Genomic DNA, 6,231 nt, shown 5'->3' with positions numbered 1-6,231 from the left:
AACATAATTTCATTCACGTATTGATTCACTATTGGGTAGGAACACATGCAAAAACAGACGTGGCCCCTTCCCAGAGCCAGCATCTAGCAGAGGAAGCAATAAAAAGTACCATGGATGCTGTATGACTGACACTGTGCTGTACACCTGACACTAACACAATGTCATAAGTCAACTATACTTCAATATAAAATGACAATTTAAAAAGAAGGAAAGAAAATACATTAGATGTTTTTGGCCTAGGAACGCTTGTGTGGTAACAACGTCTCCTATTTTTTGTATTCTCAGAGTTTACTTTTTAATTTTATTTTATTTATTTATTTTTTTAGTGTGTGAAAGTCCATGTTTTATTGTAGTCTATCCACTTCTGTATTTTGGCCTGGAGTTGAGGTTGCAAAAAGTTGGATATAACTGAGCAACTTTCACTTTACTTTCACTTTCAGCCACCTCTGACTGTTTAATATGTGATGAATAACTGGTTGCTGTTGTTCAGTCACTCAGTCATGTCCAGCTCTTTGAAACCCCATGGACTGCACCACCCAGGCTTCCCTATCCTTCACCATCTCCCAGAGCCTGCTCAAACTCATGTCCATTGAGTCAGTGATGTTATCTAACCATCTCATTCTCTGCAAACCCTTCTTCTTTTGCCTTTCCTCTTTCCCAGCAAACACTGGAGGGATTGCCAATCCCCAGGGAGAGTTAACTTATCACAGGAGCAAACTTTTAAAATGCAAGCAGCCAACCCAGAGCCTACCCTACTGACCAGCTCCTCTATGTGAGTTAAATCGGGATCCCCATCCCCTGTTCCAATGTCTCCTGGACCACACAACTAGGGACCTCCAACACCATGTCCCCTGAATGATCCAAACAAGCACACATGGAGACTGCTGACCCAGCCTTGCCCTCTTCTTCCAAGACAAGACATAATTAAAGCCTGTGCCCATATCTCCCCTTGTTCCCCTACCCCCTGACCAAACGGTCTTCGCTTCGTGGCCTTGCAATGCTTGGCACTTCTTGTTTCTAGGGAAATTTGGTATAAAAATATTTCTTCTTCATGGCAATAATTTCCAGGTTTGAGTGTCTTTCCTGATAAAAGAAAGCAGATCAGGGTGGGGTGGGGGGCTTCTGCAGGGTGGAGGTTTAGCTACTCCCTGAAGCAGAAGGATTTATTATATCAGAGGTGGGGGCAGGGGAGACATTGCAAGCATTGGCCTTAAGGCAGGATGATACTGGCTTTCTGAGGGCCTGGAGGAGACCTTAGGGACCAGAACGCAGGGAGCAGGGCAAGAGCCCCATTCACAGGATGTGCCCTCCATGAGTACTTTATGTTCTGAGACCTGGGAGCCTGTGGGTCCCATGGCTCCTTCTCAGGGTCCTTGACATGAGGTGCTGTGGTACAAATGCAGACAGAATACCCTTGTAAGGTTCGAGTGACCCCAGTCTGAGCTCATGCCGCAAACAACTGGAGAAAACACTGTGAACTGCCATAAATAGGGTTTAAGAGGATATTTGACCAGTTAGCATGATGTTTAATAAACAAGGCAGAAAGAATCTTTTAAATACTAAAGGCTAAAGACCATTTTCCATGTGTTTTCTCATAAAATCCTTCTTCAATGCATTGTCTGGTGCATTTTCATTAGGATTTGACAACTGGGACCTGTTTGAGGACTGAGCTGTGGTGTGATGTCTCCAGTGGAAGCAAAGGAACCCTCTTGAGAATCAGATCAGCTACTGGTGAGAAGAAAGAGCCGTGCCTGTCTCCCTCCCCAAACCGTGCTTCCAAAGCAGTGAGAGAGCAGGTCCAGAAGTGCAGTGTGGGGCTATTAATCTATCTGAGGCCCCAGGCACTGTCTGGGGCATCTTTTTTTTTTTCCATTTTAGATTTTTATAGATCTATGATACCTATCCAGCAAAATGTCAGATGGTAAGTATGCAGCTCAATGAATTTTCACATTCGGAATTCACTTGTATATTCCACACCCTGATTAACAAACAGCATCACCAGCAATTCAGAATACCCTCAGAGACTCACTTTAGTCACTATATGCTCTGCAGGCAATCACTATCCTAAGTATTCTTATTGAGATAAAATCTATATAAGGTCAAAGTGAACAGTTCAGTGTCACTTAATCCATTCACAATGCTGTGTAACCATGCCCACCTCTGTTTAGTTCCAAAACACTGTCATCACCCCAAAATAAAGCCCCTCCCCCAGGAAGCAGTTCCTTGTCAGTAACCTACCTCACCTCAGCTCCTGTAAACCAGCTCTCCGCTTTTTGTTCCTAGATTTACCTACTCTGGATATTTCATAAAAAGGAGTCATACAGCATATGACCTTTCATGTTTGGCTTCTGTCACTTAGTGTAAGGTTTTCAAGATTCATCCACTTTATAGCATGTATCGGGGCTTCATCATTTGTATTGCTGAAATATATGAATGGGCTACATTTCTTTATGCATTCATCTTTTGATGAGTTATTATCACTTTTGGTCTCTTATGAATAATGTTATTTCAAACATTCATGTACAAGTGTTTGTTTTAGTACCTGTTTTCAAATCTTTTGCATATATATCAAGGAGTAGAATTTCTGAGACATAAGGCAATCCTATATTTAACTTTTTGAGGAACTGAGAAACTGTCTTCCAAAGTGACTGCACCATTTGACATTACAACCAGCAATGAAAATTCCAGCTTCTCCATATCCTTGCCAGTATTTTATGTATTTTTTTGCATATCTGAGTGGGAACGAAGTGGCCTCTCATTGCAGTATGATCCACGTTTCCAGAATGACATTGAACATCATGTGCTTATTACCCATTTGTTTATTTTTTCTACTGTAGAAGAGTCTATTTAAATCCGTTGCCTATTTTTAATTAGGTTACTCATATTTTACTGTTGAATTTTGGGAATTATTTCTCTTTTCTGGATACAAGTTTCCTATCAAATATATGATTTGCAAATATTTTCTTCCATTCTGTGGGTGGTGTTTTCACTTTCTTGATTGTATCCTATGAAAAACAAACATTTTTAATTTTGAAGCTCTGGTTCAAGATGGTCACATAGTAGGATCTTGAACTTGCCTCCTACCATAGACACACAGTCTATAGATATATATGGAATACTTTCCTCTGGAGAAAAAAAAAAAAAAAGCAAAGACCTCATAATTGTCTAAATAACTCCTAGTGCATTGGGTGAGTGAGAAAAAACTCACATCAAAGTGGTTACAAGAAGCTGAGACGCAGTTTCAACATACACCCCATGCTCAGCATAGAGACCCACAATTGGGAGGGAACTTCCATCCCAAAGCTGCTCCCTGAGAAGTGAAGGGTCTGAACCCACATCTGGCACCCCTACTTTCAAGATTTGCACTTGGGAAATGAGCCTTCAAAACACCTAACTATGAAGGTTGCTGGAGCTATCTACAAGATACATGAGGCTGTCGTGATCTGGGAAACAGATAAAGAGAAGGGCAGCATGAACTTGCTCCCAGGGTGCAGGGGCAGTGGCTGAAAAGAGCCCAGACTTTCTGTGAAAGAGGCTTGGTAATCTTGAAGCATCAGCCTGAGGGGCGGGCCTCTAGCTTGACACCCCCTAGTATTCAGAAGCCCTTTCTGCAGGCCAGCCGGGGCCATCTTCGCTCTCTGCCTCACTCCACTCTGCCACTATTGAACTTGCACCCTCATCTGACACCCCAGTTTTTTCAGCTGCCACCCACGAGACACCTCTTGATTGCCTGGCTCTCCTGGCCGTGGGCTGATGCTTATGGGTCCCATAGGGCTGTAACAAATGGAGAAAGGGTTTTAAAAAACACAGCAGAGACAGCAGACCAAGGGCTGTCATCTCATCTCCACAGCTAAAGCCTGAGGGGCAGGCTCTGAACAACATGTCTATGGAGACTGTAATCCTTCCCAGGGGCCTGGAGGGCAGGCCCCATCCTCACACTGTCCTCTGCCATGTTCCACAGGGAAAGAACCTCCCAGAGAAGAGCTGTACATATCTGGTACCCCAGTTATTGCATCTGGTTTCCTGGTTTTCATATCTGGTGCTCTGGTTTCTTGGTTGACCCCCAGAGATGCCCCTGGACACCCTGGTGGGCTTGTATTTGTATGTCTCAGGGGACTGGGACAGAGGGACAGTTCTTGGCCAGCTGCCACCAGGATACAGGGCAGACATAGCAGACTGAAACTAACCCCCTTCTTTTTTTGAAAGGGGCCTACTGACTGTCTTTCACAGCTCTAGCTTAAAGAGCAGAGTTCTAATTAAACTTGCATCTAGGGGCTTCCCAGGTGGCTCTAGTGGTTAAAAAAAAAATCTTCCTACTAATTACCGAGACCCAAGAGAAGCAGTTTTGATCCATGGGTTGGGAAGGTTCCCCTGTTAGGAGGAAACGGCAGCCCACTCCAGTATTCTTGCCTGGAATATTCCATGGACAGAGGAGACTGATGGGCTACAGTCCATAGGGTTGCAAAGAGTTGGATACAACTTAGCACACACACATTGTGGGGCTGAGTGCAATCCTCTCCAGAGACCAGGGAGGCTGGTGGGTGCTCCATCTTCAAGCCTGCTCCCTGCCCTGCTTGAGGTCATTGCTGTCTCTAAGAGTGGAAATTGTGGCTTTTCTGTGCTATCCAGACAGGGTCCATATGGAATTGTTCTGTATTCCCAGCGTAACTTAAAGGGAAACTTTCATGATACCTGAAACCCTTGATGTACTGCAAATGAAGGAGGAGGATATCCTCAAATTCCTGCAAGAGCCCACTTAGGTGGCATCAACCTTAACTTCCAAATGGAACAGTACATCTACAAAAGGAAAAGTGATGGCATCATAAATATGAAGGGAACTTCAGAGAAGCTTTTATTGGCAGCTTGTGCCACTGTTGTTACTAAAAACTCAGCTGACGTCAGTGTCACATCCTTCAGGAAGTTTACTGCAGCCACTGGAGCCACTCCTATTGCTAGTCACTCACTCCGGGCACCTTCCCTATCCAGATCCTAATGGTTTTCCAGGAACAAAGATATCTAGTGCTCACTGGTTTCAGGGCTGACTGTCAGCCTCTGTGAGAGGCTCTACATTAACTTGCCTATCATTGTTCTGTGTAACACAGACTGTCCTCTGTGCAATGTGGACACTGCTGTCCCATGCAACAATCAGGTAGCTCACACAGTGGGTCTCATGTGGGGGGTTCTCACCTGGAAAGTTCTGCATATGCATGACACAATCCCCAGTGAACACCCATGGGTGATCATGCCTGATCTCTACTTCTACAGAGATCCTGAAGAAACTGAAAAGGAAGACCAGGTAACAGCTGAGAAGACTGTGACCAAGGAGGAATTTCAGGGAGAATGGACCACTCCAGCTCTGGAGTTCACTGCTGTTCAACCTGAGGTAGCAGACTGGTCTGAAGGCTTGCTTGTGACCTCAGAGCCTACTCAGCAGTTCCACACTTGAGACTGGAGGATCCCAACCTGCCACTGAAGATTGGCCTGAAACTCCCACTGCTCAGGACACTGGATGGTCCTAAGCAGTGGTCTTAAGCCCTTCTACAAACTTGTAAAATGGAAATAGGTTGACAAAATAAACTGTTTTGAAAGAAAATAATAGAAGAGATTGTGTACATGCCTCAGTTCAGTTCAGTTCAATTGCTCAGTCATGTCTGACTCTCTGCGACCCCATGAATCGCAGCACACCAGGCCTCCGTGTCCATCATAATCTCCCGGAGTTCACTCAGACTCACGTCCGTGATGCCATCCAGCCATCTCATCCTCGGTCGTCCCCTTCTCTTCCCGCCCCCAATCTCTCCCAGCATCAGTCTTTTCCAGTGAGTCAACTCTTTGCATGAGGTGGCCAAGGTACTTGAGCTTCAGCTTTAGCATCCTTCCTTCCAAAGAAATCCAGGGGCTGATCTACTTCTGAATGGACTGGTTGGATCTCCTTGCAGTCCAAGGGACTCTCAAGAATCTTCTCCAACACCACAGTTCAAACACATCAATTCTTGGGCGCTCAGCCTTCTTCACAGTCCAACTCTCACATCAATTCATGACGACAGGAAAAACCATAGCCTTGACTAGGCGGACCTTAGTAGGCAAAGTAATGTCTCTGTTTTCGAATATATTTTCTAGGTTGGTCATAACTTTTCTTCCAAGGGGTAAGCGTCTTTTAATTTCATGGCTGCACTCACCATCTACAGTGATTTTGAAGCCCCCCAAAATAAAATCTGACACTGTTTCTACTGT

At 44.7% G+C, this 6,231-nt stretch overlaps 1 pseudogene; it reads left to right on the top strand.

Annotated features, from left to right (window-relative positions):
* Positions 1 to 4,685: 4,685 nt before the first annotated feature.
* On the top strand, positions 4,686 to 5,519 carry LOC120860748 (annotated as a pseudogene).
* The last annotated feature ends 712 nt before the right edge of the window (positions 5,520 to 6,231 follow it).

This window comes from Oryx dammah, unplaced genomic scaffold, assembly GCF_014754425.2.
Source record: "Oryx dammah isolate SB20612 unplaced genomic scaffold, SCBI_Odam_1.1 HiC_scaffold_11175, whole genome shotgun sequence".
Classification (NCBI taxonomy): Eukaryota; Metazoa; Chordata; class Mammalia; order Artiodactyla; family Bovidae; genus Oryx; species Oryx dammah.
The sequence above is the reverse complement of the archived record's forward strand: the minus strand, read 5'-3'. Positions and strand labels throughout refer to the sequence as shown.